Source organism: Pinus tabuliformis, chromosome 7 (assembly GCF_031772625.1).
Source record: "Pinus tabuliformis cultivar Carrire ecotype Pingquan chromosome 7, CPIR1, whole genome shotgun sequence".
Lineage (NCBI taxonomy): Eukaryota > Viridiplantae > Streptophyta > Pinopsida > Pinales > Pinaceae > Pinus > Pinus tabuliformis.
In genome coordinates, this window is record NC_142293.1 from 1,686,786,116 (window position 1) to 1,686,809,622 (window position 23,507).

The following is a 23,507-nucleotide window of genomic DNA, read 5'->3' on the forward strand; positions in this document are numbered from 1 at the left end:
AACTAGGGTCAAAATCCTTGTTGCTGTCCTCTTTGCTGAGTTTTAATCCCATCACTGTGGGAGTGATTGCTGCCTTGCTCTCCTGCATATTAAATCTTTCCAACACTTCATTAACATATTTTGCCTGTGAGATAAAAATCCCATTTTCATTTTGTTCTACTTCTATTCCTAAGAAGTATCTCAGCAAACCCATGTCAATGATTTCAAATTCTTTCATGACTGCTTTGAAATTTCCAATGAGATAATCATCATTACCTATGAAAATAACGTCATCAACATATAACACAACAATTAGTATTTTACTATCCTTTTCTTTGATGTAGAGAGTGGGTTCTCCCTCACATTTTTCAAATCCATTTTCCAGTAGATAGGAATCTATCCTACTATACCATGCTCTTGGTGCTTGATTTAGCCCATAAAGAGCTTTCCTCAATCTGCATACTTTGTGCTCTTGGCCTTTCTTTTCATAGCCTAGAGGTTGTTCAATGTAAACCTCTTCCATTAACACTCCATTTAGGAATGCTGACTTCACATCCATTTGGTAAACTTTCCACTTGTTTTGTGCTGCTATGGACAGCACTGCTCTCACGGTTTCCATTCTAGCAACTGGTGCGAAAGTTTCCTCATAGTCTCTCCCATATTGCTGCTTGTATCCTTTGACAACCAGTCTTGCCTTGTGTCTCTCTATTTTGCCTTTGGCATTACTCTTGGTTTTGTAAACCCATTTAACTCCAATGACTTCTTTTCCTTTTGGTAGTTCAACCAAATCCCTGTCTTGTTTCTTTCTATGACATTGATCTCCTCATCCATAGCTTCTATCCATTTCCTATCCTTAATTGCATCTTCGAAATGAATAAGGTCATCAACATGACAATATAATGCAAACAAAGAATTCATACCTTCATTTGCTGCCTCTTGTTCATAAATGTCATTTAAATTTCTAAACTTCTTACCTCTTTCATTTGGTGTGTAAGTGCTTGAAGAAGCACTTGAATTTCCTCCTTGTGGTGTGCTTGGAGAAGAACTTTTATTTCTTCTCAAGGGTGTCACTTGATGTCCTTGTGTTGGTGCTTCTATTTGGGGATGTATTTCAGTCATCTCCTCATCATTTTCATCACGAGACTTAGAGTTTTTAACATTCACTGTCTTCTCTATGCTTCCATCGCAAGCTTCCTCCTTAATGAACTGAATATCTCTACTCACAATGAGCTTCTTGGTGGATGGGTTATACAACTTGTATGCCTTGGATCCTCACTGTATCCAATGAAAATACATTTCTCCCCTTTGTTGTCCAACTTCTTCCTTAGCTCATCTGTAATGTGTGCATAGGCCACACATCCAAAAACTTTCATGTGGGTGACTCCTTGCTTTTTCCCACTCCAAGCTTCTTCCGACACTCTGTTCATCACTGCTTTTGTAGGGCATCTATTCAAAATGTACGTTGCACAGTGTATAGCTTCAGCCCAATAATCATTTGAAAAATGCTTTGCCTTTAACATACTCCTTGCCATATCCATGATTGTTCTATTCTTCCTTTCGGCAACACCATTTTGCTGCGGAGTGTACCTAGTGGTAAACTGCTTATGGATTCCATTTTCTCTACAAAACCGTAGAAATTCCTTGGAGATATACTTACCTCCTCTATCAATTCTCAGAACTTTGATATGCAACCCGCTTTGGTTTTTCACAAGTGCCTTGAAATTGCAAAATCTTTCAAACACTTCACTTTTGTTCTTCAAGAAATAAACCCAAGTTTTTCTAGTAAAATCATCAATGAATGCTAGTATGTAGTGGTTGCCTGCAAGTGAAGGAGTTTGCATCGGTCCACATAAACCTGAGTGGACAATCTCTAAGGGTGCTTTTCCCCTTATGCTTTTCCCTGATGGAAAACTTTCTCTGTGTTGTTTTCCCAAGATACAACCTTCACAAAGGCTGTCTGATTTCTCTATCAATGGCAATCCTCTTACCATTCCTTTTCTACTCAACAAGTTAAGACCTCCAAAATTGAGATGTCCAAATCTCAAGTGCCACAACCAATTTTCATCTTTTGGTTCGCTTTGGAAAGCCTCTTGTGTAACTGCTGCTATTTCTACTCCATCTTTTAAATCTGCTTTTATCTTGAGAGGGAACATCCTGTTCCTTGTCATCTTCACTTCGGTAATACATCGTTTGCTGGGTTTTCTATCCATGATGGTGCATACATCATTCTCAAAGAAAACATTGTAACCCTTTTGAACAAGCTGTCTAATACTTAAGAGGTTACATTTCATTCCAGGAACATAATAAACATCTACTATGGTTTTCTTTTCACCTTTCCTTGTAAATATTTTTACTTCTCCTTTTCCCATAACAGAAACTTTACTATCAGTCCCAAGTGTGACTTGTGACTTCACACTCTAATCTAACTTAAAACAGGGCTATGTTTCCTGTCATATGGTTGCTGCAACCGGAGTCTAGAAACCATATATCATCACTCTTTGTTTCAGCCATATTACAAGCTAACAACAAATTATCTTGGCAGATATTTTCTCTAGTGAAATTTGCACTAGATCTATTATTCATATCATGCTGCTTCTTCCTACATTCATTTGCATAATGCCCATATTTTTTACAATAATAACATTGGACATTGGGTTTTTCATACCTTTGTCCTTGAGCATGATGTTGTCCACTTTGTTGGCTGCTGCATTGGCCTTGGTTCTGATTTGGATTGCTGCCTCTTCCTTGAGCATTTTCTTGACTTTTTCTTCCACCTCTGTTTTGGCTTTTGCCTTTTCCTCTCTTGTTTCCTCTCCCTTGACCTCTTCCTCCTCCAAAGGACATCTGGGTCTTAAAGGCATATTCTAGAGACGAGTTTTCATTTCTACTCAATCTCTGCTCATGTGTTATCAGTGATGCATGTAGTTCATCAACTGTGAAGTTTGTGAGATCCTTTGTCTCTTCTATGGTGGTGACAATCACATCAAACTTTGAGGGTAGGACTCTCAATAGTTTCTCCACAATCCTCCTTTCTTCAAGAATCTCTCCATGAGACCTTATCTGTGTGACCAGACCAATCACATGTGTGAAGAATGAGTCAATATTGTCTGACTCCTTCATGCAAAGATTTTCAAAATCTCTCCTCAGCAAGTGTAGTTTTGTTGTCTTCACTTTCTCCATGCCTTGATAAGATGTCTTAAGAGTTTGCCATGCTTCTTTGGATTTCTTAGCTGCTGCTATCCTTGGAAACACACTCTCATGCACTACTTGATACAAAAATACGAGCTCTTTAGAATCCTTCTTCTTATAGCTCTTCAATAGATCTTTCTCTGCCTGAGTTAACCTATTAAACTCATCTTCATTTACTGGTTCTTCAAAGCCATCTTCAACAGATTCCCATAAATCTTGTGAGGCAAGCAAAGCTTTCATGGTTATTGCCCAATAATCATAGTTTTTTCCATTAAACTGTGGGAGCTGGGTGTTAAAGATACCCATGCTAGTGCTGGTACTGGAGCCAGCCATTCTTGCACTCTTAACTATGCTTCAAATACCTGACTGTTTATTCAACAGTAACCAAAAAAAAAAAAACTAACTTGAAAAATGCCTTGGATTTTTTTGACTGAGTCTTCACTCTGCTCGAGAAGCTGCTTCAGCAAGTAACCTTCCTTCAGCTTCTTTGACACCTTCAAAGAGCCTAGACAAGCTCTGATACCAATGTTGGGAATTTTCTGATAAATTCGAAAACTAAATTAACTAAACAGAACAGAGACTGATGCTGCGTTTTTAACACATAGGATCTTAACACAACGGAACAAAAAAATGTTTCCTGAACACAGAGTTTTACCCACACACATAAAACTTGTATTCATTAAAACATTTCTGTTACAAAATATTTTTCCTCTTAACAGAGGGATTCACCAAGAACTTCCAGTTCCATACAAAAAAATCTCTCTCTCTAGAAAATTTCTCTGTTTCAGCTTGCACAAAATTACACTACTGTGTGTAAAATTTTCATTACATTCACACGCTGTTGTGTTTCACATTTCATATTCAACAACAAAAAAAACTTTCTCTGCACTACTGTGCATTACTTACAGAAAATTACATTTACACTGATGTGTAATTTTTCATATGCACTTCTGCGTGCCTCCCCCCTTTTTTTACTAATGAACAACCACACAAAGAAAACATTACATTACCTTTTTTACTTGTGCCATAAACCAAAACTACACCCAAGAATAAAAAACTAATAAAATTAAAATCTTACCAATGTTTACCAACCCACAGTAAATTACATTTACTGTTTTACTGACAAAAATGGCGATCAACAAAACTTCCACTTCACGTAAATTGCTGCAGGCCTGTACATCATGCGATTTTCGATTTGCGATTTGATCGCATCGCGCAATCACATTTGGCGAAAGAAGAAAAATGGAGCACACACATATTGGTGCAATTTGCGATTTGCGATCGAATCGCATCCTAGAATCGGAATCGGCAGACATAGAAACAAAACCTTAAAACACATATAATGTGATATGCGATTTGCGATTTGCGATAAGATCGCATCGCAAAGAAAAATAATGCTGCAGTTGAAATTACCTTTTCAATACTCCCCTTTAATTTCAACTGCTGGGTTATCAGTCATACCCAGACATTTCCTCAAAAACTAAATTTTTTTTTGGCCCAATGGTTTAGTCAGAATATCCACAACTTGCTCCTGAGTTCTGCAATGTTGGAAGACAATTTCTCCATTGTTTACCAATTCCCTGATGTAGTGAAAATTTGTGTCAATGTGTTTTGTTCTCTTATGAAACACAGAATTCTTGGATAATGCAATAGCAGAGCTATTGTCACAAAAGATCACAGTTCCTTTTAGTTGCTCTTGGCATAAGCTCCTTAACATCCTTCTCATCCAAACTGCTTGACATGTTGCTGCAGCTGCCACATATTCTGCTTCTGCTGTAGACAATCCTACAATAGGCTGTTTTTTAGAAGCCCATGAAATGGCTCTTGAACCCATGTGAAAAACATAACCAGATGTGCTTTTCTGATCATCTACACTTCCAGCCCAATCAATATCATTGTATCCAACTAAATCTAAACATTTTGAAGCAGCATATGAAATGCCAAACCTTTTAGTACCTTTAACATACCTCAGAATCCTTTTTGTTGCCTGCCAATGTGCTTCTTTTGGCCTCTCCATGAATCTGGAAATTAAACTAACAACAAACATTATATCTGGCCTAGTTGCAGTTAAATACATAAGGCTGCCAACTATGCTCTTGTACAAACTAGGGTCAAAATCCTTGTTGTTGTCCTCTTTGCTGAGTTTTAATCCCATCACTGTGGGAGTGATTGCTGCCTTGCTCTCTTGCATATTAAATCTTTCCAACATTCATTAACATATTTTGCCTGTGAGATAAAAATCCCATTTTTATTTTGTTCTACTTCTATTCCTAAGAAGTATCTCAGCAAACCCATGTCAGTGATTTCAAATTCTTCTTTCATGACTGCTTTGAAATTTCCAATGAGATAATCATCATTACCTATGAAAATAACATCATCAACATATAACACAACAATTAGTATTTTACTATCCTTTTCTTTGATGTAGAGAGTGGGTTCTCCCTCACATTTTTCAAATCCATTTTCCAGTAGATAGGAATCTATCCTACTATACCATCCTCTTGGTGCTTGCTTCAGCCCATAAAGAGCTTTCCTCAATCTGCATACTTTGTGCTCTTGGCCTTTCTTTTCATAGCCTAGAGGTTGTTCAATGTAAACCTCTTCCATTAACACTCCATTTAGGAATGCTGACTTCACATCCATTTGGTAAACTTTCCACTTGTTTTGTGCTGCTATGGACAGCACTACTCTCACGGTTTCCATTCTAGCAACCGGTGCGATAGTTTCCTCATAGTATCTCCCATACTGCTACTTGTATCCTTTGACAACCAATATTGCCTTGTGTCTCTCTATTTTGCCTTCGGCATTACTCTTGGTTTTGTAAAGCCATTTAACTCCAATGACTTCTTTTCCTTTTGGTAGTTCAACCAAATCCCATGTCTTGTTTCTTTCTATGACATTGATCTCCTCATCCATAGCTTCTATCCATTTCCTATCCTTAATTGCATCTTCGAAATGAATAAGGTCATCAACATGACAATATAATGCAAACAAAGAATTCATACCTTCATTTGCTGCCTCTTGTTCATAAATGTCATTTAAATTTCTAAACTTCTTACCTCTTTCATTTGGTGTGTAAGTGCTTGAAGAAGCACTTGAATTTCCTCCTTGTGGTGTGCTTGGAGAAGAACTTTTATTTCTTCTCAAGGGTGTCCCTTGATGTCCTTGTGTTGGTGCTGCTATTTGGGGATGTATTTTAGTCATCTCCTCATCATTTTCATCATGAGACTTAGAGTTTTTAACATTCACTGTCTTCTCTATGCTTCCATCCCAAACTTCCTCCTTAATGAACTGAACATCTCTACTCACAATGAGCTTCTTGGTGGATGGGTTATACAACATGTATGCCTTGGATTCCTCACTGTATCCAATGAAAATACATTTCTCCCCTTTGTTGTCCAACTTCTTCCTTAGCTGATCTGGAATGTGTGCATAGGCCACACATCCAGAAACTTTCATGTGGGTGACTCCTTACTTTTTCCCACTCCAAGCTTCTTCCGGCACTCTGTTCATCACTACTTTTGTAGGGCATCTATTCAAAATGTACGTTGCACAGTGTATAGCTTCAGCCCAATAATCATTTGACAAATGCTTTGCCTTTAACATACTCCTTGCCATATCCATGATTGTTTTATTCTTCCTTTCGGCAACACCATTTTGCTACGGAGTGTACCTAGTGGTAAACTGCTTATGGATTCCATTTTCTCTACAAAACCGTAGAAATTCCTTGGAGATATACTTACCTCCTCTATCAATTCTCAGAACTTTGATATGCAGTCCGCTTTGGTTTTTCACAAGTGCCTTGAAATTGCAAAATCTTTCAAACACTTCACTTTTGTTCTTCAAGAAATAAACCCAAGTTTTTCTAGTAAAATCATCAATGAATGTTAGTATGTAGTGGCTGCCTGCAAGTGAAGGAGTTTGCATCGGTCCACATAAACCTGAGTGGACAATCTCTAAGGGTGCTTTTCCCCTTATGCTTTTCCCTGATGGAAAACTTTCTCTGTGTTGTTTTCCCAAGATACAACCTTCACAAAGGCTGTCCGGTTTCTCTATCAATGGTAATCCTCTTACCATTCCTTTTCTACTCAACAAGTTAAGACCTCCAAAGTTGAGATGTCCAAATCTCAAGTGCCACAACCAATTTTCATCTTTTGGTTCGCTTTGGAAAGCCTCTTGTGTAACTGCTGCTATTTCTACTCCATCTTTTAAATCTGCTTTTATCCTGAGAGGGAACATCCTGTTCCTTGTCATCTTCACTTCAGCAATACATCGTTTGCTGGGTTTTCTATCCATGATGGTGCATACATCATTCTCAAAGAAAACATTGTAACCCTTTTGAACAAGCTGTCCAATACTTAAGAGGTTACATTTCATTCCAGGAACATAATAAACATCTACTATGGTTTTATTTTCACCTTTCCTTGTAAATATTTTTACTTCTCCTTTTCCCATAACAGAAACTTTACTATTAGTCCCAAGTGTGACTTGTGACTTCACACTCTGATCTAACTTAGAAAACAGGGCTATGTTTCCTGTCATATGGTTGCTGCAACCGGAGTCTAGAAACCATATATCATCACTCTTTGTTTCAGCCATATTACAAGCTAACAACAAATTATCTTGGCTGATATTTTCTCTAGTGAAATTTGCACTAGATCTATTATTCATATCATGTTGCTTCTTCCTACATTCATTTGCATAATGCCCATATTTTTTACAATAATAACATTGGACATTGAGTTTTTCATACCTTTGTCCTTGAGCATGATGTTGTCCACTTTTTTTGCTGCCGCATTGGCCTTGGTTCTGATTTGGATTACTGCCTCTTCCTTGAGCATTTTCTTGAGTGTTTCTTCCACCTCTGTTTTGGCTTCTGCCTCTTCCTCTCTTGTTTCCTCTGCCTTGACTTCTTCCTCTTCCAAAGGACATCTGGGTCTTAAAGGCATGTTCTAGAGATGAGTTTTCATTTCTACTCAATCTCTGCTCATGTGCTATCAGTGATGCATGTAGTTCATCAACTGTGAAGTTTGTGAGATCCTTCGACTCTTCTATGGTGGTGACAATCACATCGAACTTTGAGGGTAGGACCCTCAATAGTTTCTCCACAATCGTCCTTTCTTCAAGAATATCTCCATGAGACCTTATCTGTGTGACCAGACCAATCACATGTGTGAAGAATGAGTCAATATTATCTGACTCCTTCATGCAAAAAATTTCAAAATCTCTCCTGAGCAAGTGTAGTTTTGCTGTCTTCACTTTCTCCATGCCTTGATAGGTTGTCTTAAGAGTTTTCCATGCTTCTTTGGATGTCTTAGCTGCTGCTATCCTTGGAAACACACTCTCATGCACTACTTGATACAAAAATACGAGCGCTTTAGAATCCTTCTTCTTATAGCTCTTCAATAGATCTTTTTCTGCCTGAGTTAACCTATTAAACTCATCTTCATTTGCTGGTTCTTCAAAGCCATCTTCAACAGATTCCCATAAATCTTGTGAGGCAAGCAAAGCTTTCATGGTTATTGCCCAATAATCATATTTTTTTCCATTAAACTGTGGGAGCTGGATGTTAAAGATACCCATGCTAGTGCTCATGCTGGAGCCAGCCATTCTTGCACTCTTAACTATGCTTCAAATACCTGACTGTTTATTCAACAGTAACACAAAAAAAAAACTAACTTGAAAAATGCCTTGGATTTTTTTGACTGAGTCTTCACTCTGCTCGAGAAGCTGCTTCAGCAAGTAACCTTCCTTCAGCTTCTTTGACACCTTCAAAGAGCCTGGACAAGCTCTGATACCAATGTTGGGAATTTTCTGATAAATTCCAAAACTAAATTAACTAAATAGAACAGAGACTGATGCTCTATTTTTAACACACAGGATCTTTAACACAACGGAACAAAAAAATGTTTCCTGAACTCAGAGTTTTACCCACACACATAAAACTTGTATTCATTAAAAGATTGCTGTTACATAAGATTCTTCCTCTTAACAGAGGGATTCACCAAGAAGTTCGAGTTCCATACAAAAAAATCTGTCTCTCCAGAAAATTTCTCTGTCTTAGCTTGCACAAAATTACACTAACTGTGTGTAAAATTTTCATTACATTCACACGCTGCTGCGTTTCACATTTTATATTCAACAACAAAAAAAAACTTTCTCTGCACTGCTGTGCATTAATTACAGAAAATTACATTTACACTGCTGTGTAATTTTTCATATGCACTTCTGCGTGCCTCCACCTTTTTTTACTAATGAACAACCACACAAAAAAAACATTACATTACCTTTTTTACTTGTGCCATAAACAAAAACTACACCCGAGAATAAAAAACTAATAAAATTAAAATCTTACCAACGTTTACCAACCCACAGTAAATTACATTTACTGTTTTACTGACAAAAACGGCGGTCAACAAAACTCCCACTTCACGTAAATTGCTGCAGGCCTGTACATCATGCGATTTGCGATTTGATTGCATCGCGCAATTGCATTTGGCAGAAGAAGAAAAATGGAGCACACACATATTGGTGCGATTTGCGATTTGCGATCAGATCACATCGCAGAATCGCAATCGACAGACATAGAAACAAAACCTTAAAACACATATAATGCGATATGCGATAAGATCACATCGCAAAGAAAAATAATGCTGCAGTTGAAATTATATATTCAACAGTACTAACCTTTAGGGGTGATCTTCTAGGCATTAAAACCTTATCATTTATAATCTGTTGTGTGAATTTGATTTGTTCTATTGCTTGGGCTGTTCTTATTGTAATTGTATCTGTCACTTCCATTACCCCCTCACAGCATGAGCTCACAGCGATAATAGTAGCCGTTGGTATTGCTTGGGGAATGGATTCTATCATTATTTTAACTCGGCTTACTTCTATCGCTTTTAGTTTACTCTATTATTTTAAACCCAAGGATTAATACTAAAACCCCAAGGTATTATAAACCCTAGGGACTAATATTATAAATCCAACGTATTTAAACCCTTAGATGACTATGATTTATAATGAACCTAAAAGATTAATATTATAAACCTATGAATAGTATTATACCCTAGAAATATGCATCCTTAGATTAATATACCTAAGGGGTTGTTATTATTATCCCTTGGGTTTATAATATTAAATACTAATTATTATATATAAATCATTATTATTATTTGTAATGATAATAATAATATTTTTATTGTAATAGTTTTTTTATGCTATTATTTTTATTGTTACATATTTATTAATTATGGATACAAATGAGTTGTTAGATTATATTAACTACATTAATATTTGTAATACGGTTATGCAAATAAATAATATATATACATAGTCAAATTAAACTATACATTATTTATAATAGGTAAATTAATTAATTAATAATATATATAAGTACAACAGTAAAATTTAACTATATTAATTAATTAATTTGTAAAAGATAATTATAGACTTTTACTAAAAAGATTAAGAAGAATAAACTAATTCCAGAAGTGATAATAGATAAGTTAGAAGAAGAGGCTCTGCAAGATCAATCTGATCCAGAGATGGCTGATTGGGAGACCTTCTTACCTGACCCTGGACATACAAGAGGACGGATGTCCCTCTATAAGCAGTCACTGCACGTATATTGGGGAATGAAGCGTTTACTTGCTAAGGCCCTGGAGCAAGTAGCAGTAGAAATGGTGGAGCTCGCACAGGGTATGCCAATGTTCAAAAGAGAATTGAAAAATATACAAATGACCCTTCTAATGCAGGACAGGAAAATGGATCAGCTCATAAAGCTGTTGAAAGATAATGGAATAGCTGTGAAGACAGAAGATGATGAAAATGCAGTGAGGAATGATGCCATGCATCCGTAGCCACAGTAGTTGAAGACATTAACAGGTTTTTACATGGAGTTTTTTGTGCTTTTTCCAGATAGTAGTAGTTTATAGCAGTATAATGGTAGCAGTGTTGAACAATATGGATCTATCTCTAGTGTTGCATAGTCTGTTTTTGGATAGATTAGCGGGGTATTTCGTCTGGTTTGAGACACTGATCTTCTATTACTTTTTGATGGCGGTTATATATTTTTAGGAATTCACCCGGTTTCCCTGTTGGGCGGGTGGCAATATGTATATGTACATAGTTTTCAATTTTATTAATAGAATTTTACCTTAGCTTACAAAAAAAAAAAAACTAATTCCATAAGTATTTAAGAAATAAAGCTATCCATTGCCACGGTAAAAGTCGAACCTAAACCAGAAAGCCTATTTCTTAGTTTTCTATAAATCCTTTTACCGCATCAATCTTTTTCGTGAAGCACGTTTTTGACTTCTAAAATAATGTCGCTGGTGGATAGCGTACTCTCATTAAGACATGGAGTCCGGTAATATCCATCCACAACCACAGAGAAACTCTCCGGCCAAGAATCTTCATTACTTTTCTAATTAAGACGTGGAGTACGGTAATATCCATCCACAATCACAGAAACTGTCCGAGAAAAAGGCAGGGATGGAATGGAATTTGGCTCTTTGAGTGATACAACCCATTACTGACCATGGAGTCCGGTAATATCCATCCACAACCACAGAGAAACTCTCCGGCCAAGAATCTTCATTACTTTTCTAATTAAGACGTGGAGTACGGTAATATCCATCCACAACCACAGAAACTGTCCGAGAAAAAGGCAGGGATGGAATGGAATTTGGCTCTTTGAGTGATACAACCCATTACCTACCATGAACTTTTATTGCATCTTGACCAATTATTGGGTCTGGCGATGGGTTGGTGCACGTCTCTCCATGGAAAAAGGTTGCTCAATGAACACTCTTATCCTTCCGCAATTCTTCGTTTGTCAATATCACAGTTCTGCAAAATCAAAGATGAAAACCCCCGCCTTAGTAATTGTGGTAAAATAATATTCCTCTTTTCCTGGAATTCATGCTCTACTCCTGAACTGGTCGGTTCACATTATTTTTGTGACATGTGAAAACAGGGTAATTTATTATCTTTGTGTATAAGAATTGTTTTTAGAGAGATTTTTTAGAAGTTTTTCTTGTCTAATTTCTCTAAAATAATCTGGCAAGAATTTATTGAAATCACAAGGTTGATAGTTAACTTTGCAAAATTAAAATGTCCTGGGGCTTTTAGGGTGCTGAATCTATATATCCAGTCAAAAAACGAGTTTAAATAACACAAATCAAAATTTCACTTCAAATTTTATCATCAAATTTAAACACAAAAAAACTTATATAGCTCCTTTACTTTTTAGTTGAACCATGCCACCCAGTCATTTTCAAACATCTCTTGAGAGGTTAGAAAAATAGGCATATGATTAAAGATGTCGTTGAGAGGTTAGAAAAATAAGCATATGATTAAAGATGCCATTGAGAGGTTAGGTAGATTTTCTATTTGATTTTATTTTAAATTTTATATGTTAGATGATTATGATTATGATTTATAAAAAGAAAATTGTATATTTCATGTTATAGTTAGTATATTCATTTTATAGTGGGTATATTAATTTTATTGTTTTTGGAGCTTATCACATAGAGGTTTGATATACTTAAGGTAAAATCATCCCTCATTTCTTTATTTCACGACAAGAATCGTTTGGTTCCTTGGAATAAAAGAGGTTTCCCCGAAGCATCATTATATTTGCTCCGCGTTAAGATCCTACTACGCTGTACACCTAAATGACGAAGTTGCTAAGCAAGTCTAAGGATGATAAAGCGAAACTTCATGGATGGCATGGTTTGAATATGTTTTTCTATATAAATGTCTGCGGGCACAACATAGACTGGGCGTAGATTGAGTGGAGGTTAAAGTTTTGGTGATCGCAAGTGAGGTGATTTTTTTTCTCTGAACCGCATTTTAAAATGGGTTTACTTCAGAATCTGCAAGTTTTTGTTATAAGATTGGTTTGCTGGTTGGGATGGTTATCATCTTTTGCTTTAGCATAATTGGACATAAGTGAAGGTATGAGTGGATTTGCTAATATTTCTGTTCAAGGAATTACATGCCTTGGCAATTTAGCTGTTTTTGTTACAAGTCTCATAAGAGGAAGGCTGGATCTAGAAATAGGTGCCAGGGATGCCCTGGACATTCTAGTAAGTGCCAAACTCAAGACCATAAATGGGATTGAAGATGGCAATGCACTGATTACAGAACAAACTGCTTCTGCAGAGAAAGTTCCTCTCCGGAAGATGTTCGAGTCATTCGGACGACGTCTAGATGCACTGGGCATCAAAAAGATGGTCGATTTATTCAAACGGCTTCGAGATCGACTTGGCATCCAGAAGATGGTCGAATTATTCAGACGTCTTCGAAATCGACTGGTCATCCAGAAGATGGTCGAGTTGTTCAGACGGCTTCGACATCGAGTGGGTATCCACATACCTTGTTTTAGAGAAGAAAATATTGAGACCGCCTCTGCAGGTTGTCGACCTAGCGCTTCTAATGAAAATGGAAGTGTACAGAACGCTTCTGTTGTGATGCTCTCTAACGGCAAACCCAATATGTCGATCAAAGAGTTCATGAAAATCAATGCCCCTATTGCGGACTCCATTTTACTGCGATTCCTTCCATTACAAGATGCAATAAATGATGGTGATGTAGTTACTCCAGAAGTCACTATAGAGATGTGTGGATGCAATTATTGCAACTGCATTGTATTCTGGACAATTGAAGAGATAACTAACATGCTTAGTGTTCGGATGCCTGGGACATTGAAACGACTCTCCAATTCCCTTTGCCTACTGCCATGTCTTACCTGCCTCACAAATGGCTGCCATGGCTGCAACTGGGGCAGCCTGTTGCCGTTGGTGCAGGACGATGAAGGGTACAAAGTGAGAGTGAATGAGTCAAAGGTGGTATCTGAAATTCTTGACGATATCAGTGCCCGGTCTATCAACGGAAAAGGGCACATTTGCATCTGCATTCCGATGAATGATGCCCGACGTGATAAGTGGACAGAGCTACTGGTAAGATCTTTGAGGTCTAAAGATGCCGAAAGCAGAGGAGTCAGAGTCATGGCTTCCGAAGCTTTGGAAGACTACTTGGCTGGACGTCCAACTTGGAGCAAAAGCGTAGAAGACAACATGGTAGAATACAACATGGTGTCGTTCATAATTCCAAGGTTGACTGAAGTAGTAATAAACATTTTACTGACTTTTATGTTCGGAGTGGATGGCTTCTCTAGCTCTCTGGTGGCGAGAAGGGCAGTCAGAGACTATCTGGTGGACAGTAAAGGAAGTGGATTCGCTGCGAATGCATTTCTAACCAAAGCTGTGGTCAAGTCTGATTTCCAACTGGTCTGCCAAGTACTAACCTTTAGGGGTGATCTTCTAGGCATTAAAACCTTATCATTTATAATCTGTTGTGTAAACTTGATTTGCTCTATTGCTTGGGCTGTTCTTACTTTATTTGTATCCGTCACTGCCATTACCCCCTCACAGCATGTACACGTAGCGATAACAGTAGCCGTTGGTATTGTTTGGGGAATAGATTCTATCATTATTTTAACTCGGCTTACATCTATCGCTTTTCGTTTACTCTATATCTTTTTCTTTACTTGGATATTCATTCCAAATCTCGAGGATTCTGTATATTTTGCTGTTGTATCAGCCCTGCTTGTTTTGGTCATTATGTGGCCATCCTCTAACCGGAAGGATAAAATGTTTCTGTCTGTGATATTTTTAATTTCGATGGCCGTGACTTTGGCATTCCGGGTGATGATACCCTTGTTTCTAACAGGCTTGTGTGGTATCGCCCTTGGGTGGCTATGTTTCAACTCGATGGAAAGAGTATTTATTTTGGTGATAATGTTGGAGTCAGTGTGCCTCCAGACCCGCTTATTGGAGTCAGTGTGCCTATACGGAGATGTGAATGAATATTGGAGATTGGCATATGGTGCTGTTCAAATACTGTTGTGGGTGAAATGGACCGGTGGCAGTTATATTCTAAGTAAGAAGAATTCGCTAGAATTCTTTGGGACTTCTACTGTACTCTTTTGCATTCTTTCTCAATGCTGTCTTGGCCGGAGTTCGGACCAAGTGGGAAAAGCCATTCTTCATAGAAATGCTACAACGGAAGGCCTCTTAACTGCCACACCATGAATAAAATATCATCGAGGGCCTCTTATCCGCCTTGGTGAATTTGAAGAGTAATGCTTGTACATATTGTATACAGTTCAACATATGCCCATGATTTTGTCATGTATTATCATATTTAAGCGTTTTCTCGGATGTTCATGGTTTCGTTATATATTATTATCGTAAAGTAATATTTAATTCTTAGCAGACATTTCCGAGGTTAATCGTTAATTTTAAACAAAGATTCATTTAACCCTTAACCTTCGCATGGTAATTTTATGTTGTGATATTTAATTTATTTTACTTTAGAAGTGTAACACATGTTCAGTTTTTTAATACATTTTTATAGAATTTTTAAAATAATATTTTATTTTTAATAAAAAAATAAATTATATAAAAATTCTAATTTTAATTTATTTTTATCCAAATAATTTTATTTATAGTTTTTTAATATTAACAAAACTATAAAAATATCTATTTATTCATTTATATTTAATTTTTGTAAATAAAAAATATCAAAATTATATAATAATAAAATAATTTAAAAAATATGAAAATTATAATAAAAAAATAATTTAAAAAGTAAGTTCGAAACAACTAGTGTATATTTTATTTGCACAAATTCTGAATTAAAAACAATATAAAATATTATGATATCCAAACTAAAAACATTGTCTCATTTAATTGAAACAACTTTTGAATTAAAAACAATATAAAAATATTATAATATCCAAACTAAAAACATAGTCTCATTTAATTGCAACAACTTTTGAATTAAAAACAATATAAAAATATTATAATATCCAAACTAAAAACATAGTCTCATTTAATTGCAACAACGTATATTTTTTTATGTATCTCGTTTTATTTAAATACGTTATATATATATATATATATATATATATATATATATATATATATATATATATATATATATATATAACATTTTAAATATATATTTTAGTTGTGAATTTCCAAATTCATATAATAAAATGAATTAAAAAATTAATTATAAATATATAATTAAAAAATAAACAAAAAATAAATAAATCTATTTTATCTTTATTTCTCCAGTTAAATTATTTTATTTTATATAATTTTTTTTTTGAAATAATATTCTTTCTTTTTTATATCTTTCTGTCTCCTTATATCTCACACTGATAGGAGACATCGCCTCTCTTAGTACCTCCTCTATATACATATTAACATCACTTTCTTCTCGCACATGACGTGCATGATGTAATGGCTGGGGCAGATGGCTTTCACACCGCCCAGCCGAGTTCGAATCCTACGGAGAGGTTGTAAAATGTTGTAAATGTGGAATATGAGGTTGTAAAATGTTGTAAATGTGGAATATGAGTCGGTCCTACCGAAGCTTACAAAAAAAAAAAAAACATCACTTTCTTCTCTCCCCAAAAATAACATTTTGGAATTAAGAGTTTCTCTACATAGTTGATGCATACCATGGTACTCACATAAACAATCATTGCATTCTGCCTTTTGATAGCTTAAGAAATATTTTAGAGTTTACTCCATGGCTAGTAAATTTTCTATAAATTTACTGACAATATAATTATATGCTATATTTTGAAACCTATACAATATTGAAAAACATCTATAAAGCATTAAGCATATTCTTACAATTAATATGCATTGTGTCAAGTAGAACTCAATCTCTATACACTCTAACTATGAACTTAACCTTTTTTTTAAATTTTATTTTTGTAAAAAAGTTATAAAATTTAATTTTGATAAATTGATTAAGAAATGATCTAATCTCATAAATAATTTTAAATCGTTTTTAAATAATATAGAAATTGTTATCACATTGCAAGTCAAAATAAAAAGCCACTTTAAACTTAAAGATTCACTTTAGTTTTTGTTGTTACTAAAGCATTATTTTTGAAAAATTAAAGTAAATTATTTCTGTTTATTTTTCCTTCTTGCATTAAACTCCAATGTATGTTTGGAATCCAAAATAGGTGACAACGTAGTGTGCCCAAGGTTAACATACTCTACAAGTGGGGGGTAAAACAAAGAGAAGAACAATGTAATATAGATAAGTTTGTTTGCATTTATTTCTGAATTTTTCATAGTTGAGTTTAAGATGTAGGTCAAGGATGTATCAAACATTTAAAGTTGTGCACAATTTTTAAAGAATTTATACAAATTGCACAGATCTAATGTTTTGGTTTAATCATGTGATTTCCAAGGCATGGATATAGACTTACACTAGTCTATAGACATTGTAGGAATTTGATGTTTGGACTTGCAAGTAAAGAAAAATCTGATGATAGTAAAATATTTTCAACTTCATTCAATGTATGTTCAAATATTTTTTATTTTTATTTAATTTAAATATAACATCTTTTATTGTCAATATGATGTATTTATTTTTGAACATTTCCATTCTTTATAACATGAAGTCATTTAAACATTAATTTGTGAGGTATTCACTATGAAATTTATACTTAGTTTGTTGTATTTGAGGGTTAGCTCAATTGGTTGAGTCCCCATTGTTAAAGCACTTTTCCTATTGAGAGGTCATGGGTTCAATTCTCTCGACACTCTTAGGGTTAGGCTCATGTGGTTGACTCGATAGAAAGTGATCTCTTCAGGTGGATAATGTCTTGTTATATTGTATTAAAAACATTCTTAAGTTTGATTTACATTATATATTAATGTAATTGTTTTTTTGTAACTAGATGAAATGACAAAGTGATCTCTTCAGGTGGATAATGTCTTGTTATATTGTATTGTCTTGTTATATTGTATTAAAAACATTCTTAAGTTTGATTTACATTATATATTAATGTAATTGTTTTCTTGTAACTAGATGAATTGACAATTTGATCAGTCTTGTACTTGTGTGACACAAGATTGATTCAATCATCATTTAAACTTCTCTTTGCTTAATGATTTGTGGTTGTATAGGATACCTAATATGCCCTAAGACTAATATAGTATTTTATTAAATTTACCTTTCAATAAACTTATTATGTATACGTGTAAAAGTATATATACCTACAATGGTAAACTTGAAAAATACATTATATAGATTGATTAATTAATTTGTATAATGTTGATTTTTCACATCTTATGAAAAGGATAAGAATAAAACTCAATCTTTTTTCATGAAGCACGCCATTGACTTTTAAAAGAACGACACTGGCAGGTGGGGAGTACCGACCAAGACTCTTCACCGTTTTTTCTCTTTAAAGCGTAGACGGCAATGACCATCCACCACCACCAGAGAAACTGTGGGAGAAGAAAGGTAGGGATGGAATTTAGCTTTTTGAGTGAAAACACCCATCACGTACTTTTATACTATCTTTGGGATTGAGACCGTTTTTGGATCTTTGGATGCCGGAGCGTGCCACAGCGTCATTTTCATGCTACTATGTGTTGCCCTTGCTCGCCCAGATCCATTCCCTTTTATTTCACCCCAAAGTGCAATAATTTTCAATGTCATAGTTTCACATTTTGCATGATTAATTCATGCCATCTAATTAGGCTTCAAATTTGATGTGGTATAGGATTTAGTTTCATTTTTAAAAGTAATAAAGTAATAGGTGATGTCTCTAGTGATTGTAAATATTTAATTAATGCACTTAAATAAACAAGATATTATTATTTAAGTTTAAATATTTATTATTTTGATTAATTGTGTATGAAGTAAATGTTTTCCCTAATTATTACCTATTCTTAACTAATTTTTAGGAGATATATTCTCAAGGAAGATCAAGAGAGTATGTGTACCTGAGACAAAGGAAGAGAAAGAAGTAATACAAATAAACTTCTCTACCGAAATGTCGGAGTTTATAAGCTATGTCTGGTTAAAACGAGATTGTTGTAACAAGGAATGCTAGTCTAACTGCATGTGAGCAATAGCTCGGGGGACTCAAGAAGTGAGTCTCAAGGTTGGGAGGAAAAATTCGATAGTGATTAATTTCCAAAGTTAGATAAGTATTTATCACTTCTTGAAGATTAATTGTATTATTGAAACATAGTATGTATGTTGTTGATTAAATGTATTTTTGAAACATAAGTATGTATGTTGTTGATTAAAGGTATTCTTGAAACAGAATATGTATGCTGGTGAATAAATGTATTCTTAAAAAAAATTTCACCTAATTATTAGTGAAGCTTCTAACTAACCTGTTTTCTTTCTCCTTAATTCGTATTTGAGTTTTTGGTCCTCTTTGGAAATCTCCCCCATTTTCCTTTCCTTATATTTATGAGATAGTCCTTGTCATGACTAATTGAATGGGTTAAAATTATCTATTATAAGATACTTATTTAGATTTAAATAGTAAGTTTAAGTTCACTTTAGATAGCTTAACTAATAAATTTATATTAATAAGTTACCCAAACCATTAATAATAAGAATAATACTATTATTATAATATAATAATAATAATCTAATAATATTTAATATTATTATTTTAGTTATTAACAATAATATTAAATTCCATACTATTACTAACAGTTATAATCCCTAGATCTATTAATATATGTTAACCTTTTTCTCATTATTATAGTCCCGAGATTTCTTATTTTTTAACTAAAATATGGTTAACATTTTACTTAAAATAACACACAATACCAACCAAAAAGTATTAAAATAATATTCGTATTTAGCATTCTAGAATTTAATGACATTCAGAACATTATAAAATATATTATTAAACACTAATACATTGAATAACTATTTATCTAATAGTATTATTATAATTAAATAATTTGATTAGTCAAATCTAACAGTTTCATGGTCAATTATAGCCGTTTGTCCAGTCTAGTCTAATATAGTCATTTTCCAGTCAAACCTAGCTGTTGGAAAATCTGCTATCCCTATTTAACATATAGCCATGATCTGATTCTTCAACTTGTCTTGACAATGAACTACACTCATTGGTTCGAAATGTGTCGAAAAAAATAAAATTTGATGAGATTTTTCCGAAAATATTTCTATAATACTCAATATTTATGCTATTGAATTAATTGTAATCTTGGAATAGAAATGGGTATACTATTAAAAGGGATTAATTGAACCAGTTTAGTAAAGGCTAAATGCTTTACCAAAAGGAATTCATAATCTGGAAGACCTAAAGAATAACTTGTATGTTCTGTTAATTAGAGAAAACAGAGTTCTCGGGAGGAATTCTTCTTCTAGGGTTATAATAGGAAAACCCTCAAGAAAGAAGGGAAATCAAAATAAACAAGAATTGTTCCCAATCTGTCTAGGGACTCTACAACCCGAGGAATTACAAATCCGGAAAAATATTGTATAACAGAACTATCAACAACTATTACTGAACGAACAAATAGGTTACTCTATGCTTGGCCCTTTGCTGCTAGGAAAAATCAAGTAATGGAAGATACACTGAATTCAGGGGACGACCATGTCCGTTAAAATATTTGAACTAGAGAGGGATTAAGAATACAATAAGAATGTAATTGTCTCATAAGCAAAACAAGTGATAACTAAAATTTAGGGAAAACTGAACCCAAAAGTCCTAAACCCCAACAAGCAAGTTATTGTTATGAAGCAATATTACCAAGCTTAGGGGCAAGGGTTGAGTTCTCCTTGTGACGAATATACTAAAATGACTGTAACACACATCAAACCAATTGAATAGGAAAAGTCGAATTTCAATTTTCAAGAAGAAGTTAGCAGGAAGAAAACTATAAATTTGAACATTATATTCTTGTAACGAACATGCATATATTTAAAAAAAATGGAACTATGAAAAAGCACCAACCTTATGAGGAAATAACCAGATAGATATCAATCAATCCTGGCATAAAATCTTAAAACAGAGTTTCTAAATTATGAAGGAAGACAAATCTTTAAGGACAGAGTTCTTAAAATCAGAAGGAAGATTCCATATATAAACATTCATAACCTTAAAATGATAATAGAGCAGTGTGGTACTATTGTATCAAAAACAATTTACAAATTTCAGTTTAATCGCACACCCAAAATTTGAAACGACAGGTATGGAAGCCCCATTCTGCCTTGATGAAACTATTACAGTAAAAAGGGGAAAACGACTATCATAAGTACTCTTAAACCCATGTAGCGCAATATAGCGAGATGGCCAAAGACCCATAAACCAGGAGTTTCAGAAATACGGTTTCCACATTACTTGGAGGTTGGAAGAGGAACATGTTTGCGACCCTAGAATTAGAGTTTGGAAGGAAGCCTCGCTCTTAAGCATCCATATTCGAGCAGGAATAAGCCTCCAGCAAAACCTAGCAAAACACAAGAATAGATTAGTAATATTTAAGCCAAAAAAACTATATATTTATGAAATTCAAGGTTAAAATATGAAGTCATGTACCTGGTTAGGGTTGTCACCGCAAGGTTGCTCCTTCAATGCAGAACCTATCAAACCCTCCTCTCCGAGCCTGATAGATTAAAAGAAAACATAATCATGGTAGAGATAAAATGTGTAATGGAATAGCTAACATATTAGAAAGGAATGAGGTTGGACTTGTGAATAATCTTGAGCCATGGGTCGAAGCTGGAAGACTCTGCCAGAGGTAATGCAAATGTCAGAAAACATCTCTCAAGCAAACCAAAAAGGTAAGTCTCTCATCGTCGTTGGATCATGCATCGTATTAGAGGATTGTCGATGAGGGGATACTCTCGAGGTATAGTCAACAATTGTAAAGAAAAACGAAAAGTCAAGAACCCTGCTCCCGCCAACTCATGGGTAGCTAGGTCCGCTATATTAGGACTTAAATTAATAGCCATGTACTTGGATAAGGAAATATCGCATTAATGTATAGTGGAAATTATATACCAATGTAGTTTAATATATATATATATATATATATATATATATATATATATATATATATATATATATATATATATATATATATATATATATATATATATATATATATATATATATATATATAGTGTAAAATCCTTCAATACAATTGTGATAGGTGTATCATTTACATTAAATGTAATGGGTATATATTTGCCTAAGTGTAGATTAGTACATTCATAAAAATAAAAATTACTATTCACATTATCAACGCTAGTATTTTGTCTAAAGATGTGACAAGCAATATCAGAGCGCTCAGGTTACAAAGCTGAGACCTCTGGAAAATAAATGAATGACAACATTTGTGATGTGCAAAGAGAGAGAGAAAGAAAGAAAAGCAACCAGCATGAGGAGGACTAGAATTACACCCCACAGATCCGTGACAGGAACAAGACTGACATCTTTCAAGAAGCCAATCTTGAGGTATGGGTATAGTTGGGGGAATATCTGCGCAATACCAACACTGCTATCTTGGAAACTGTGCAAGAATTGAAGGATGAGATGGCCCGTTATGGGCAGATAATGAAAGGCTAATGTAGGAGTAGGAAAAGATTATGAAGAGTCTATATGATAGACAGAATCAGCAACAATCAATTCCCAGTCCACAGCATGGGAACATGACTAGCGAACAAGAATTTCAAACTGAGAATTTATAAATTGTTGGCTTGTATGGGCCTGACCCAGGTTCAGAGGTGATTTAGCCAAACAAATCCCAGTACTACTGGCCCTTTCGACAATAGTCTGCAGAGCACGGACTGAGGTCTCACCCGAAGTAGTATGAGAGGGTGCTAGAACCATGTTTCCTCACCCTGGGAATGTCTGATGAGCTTTTGGAGGTCTACGGTTTAGGCCTACGTGCACGTTGGTACGCGCACTTGTTATGCCTTTGCCGCCTATGACACTACTTTCGCGCAGCCCTATCTGGGGCGCAACCCGTATAATACCCAAGTTCTTCGTTGTTAATCCATTATTACCTAATTACATATCTTGTGTGTATAAGATTAATGATTATTACAGCATATTTAGCAACCTTATCAAAGCGCACGATAAAATAAACCCATATAAATATAAAGATGACAATGTACAATAGATACACCAAAATAGGAATCAACTTCTCTTTATTAATCTTCGATCCAAATTACAGACTTGACACCGCCCTGCACACTCAGCTGCGGACTCTATTAGGCCTCTGCACACTCAGCTGCAGACTCTACTAGGCCTCTGCGCACTCAGTTGCAGAGCCTCTTCCTACCACTCCGATCCAATACACTTAGACTCTTCCTTTAAGCTCGAACCATTCTTATTCTTTTCTCCCACAATCATCACTATCCTTACACTTAGATCTTCGCTTTATTTATACATTCCCATGGTCTGCGGACCATGGGTAGGCCGACATGACTTTACATTTCGTTACAATATT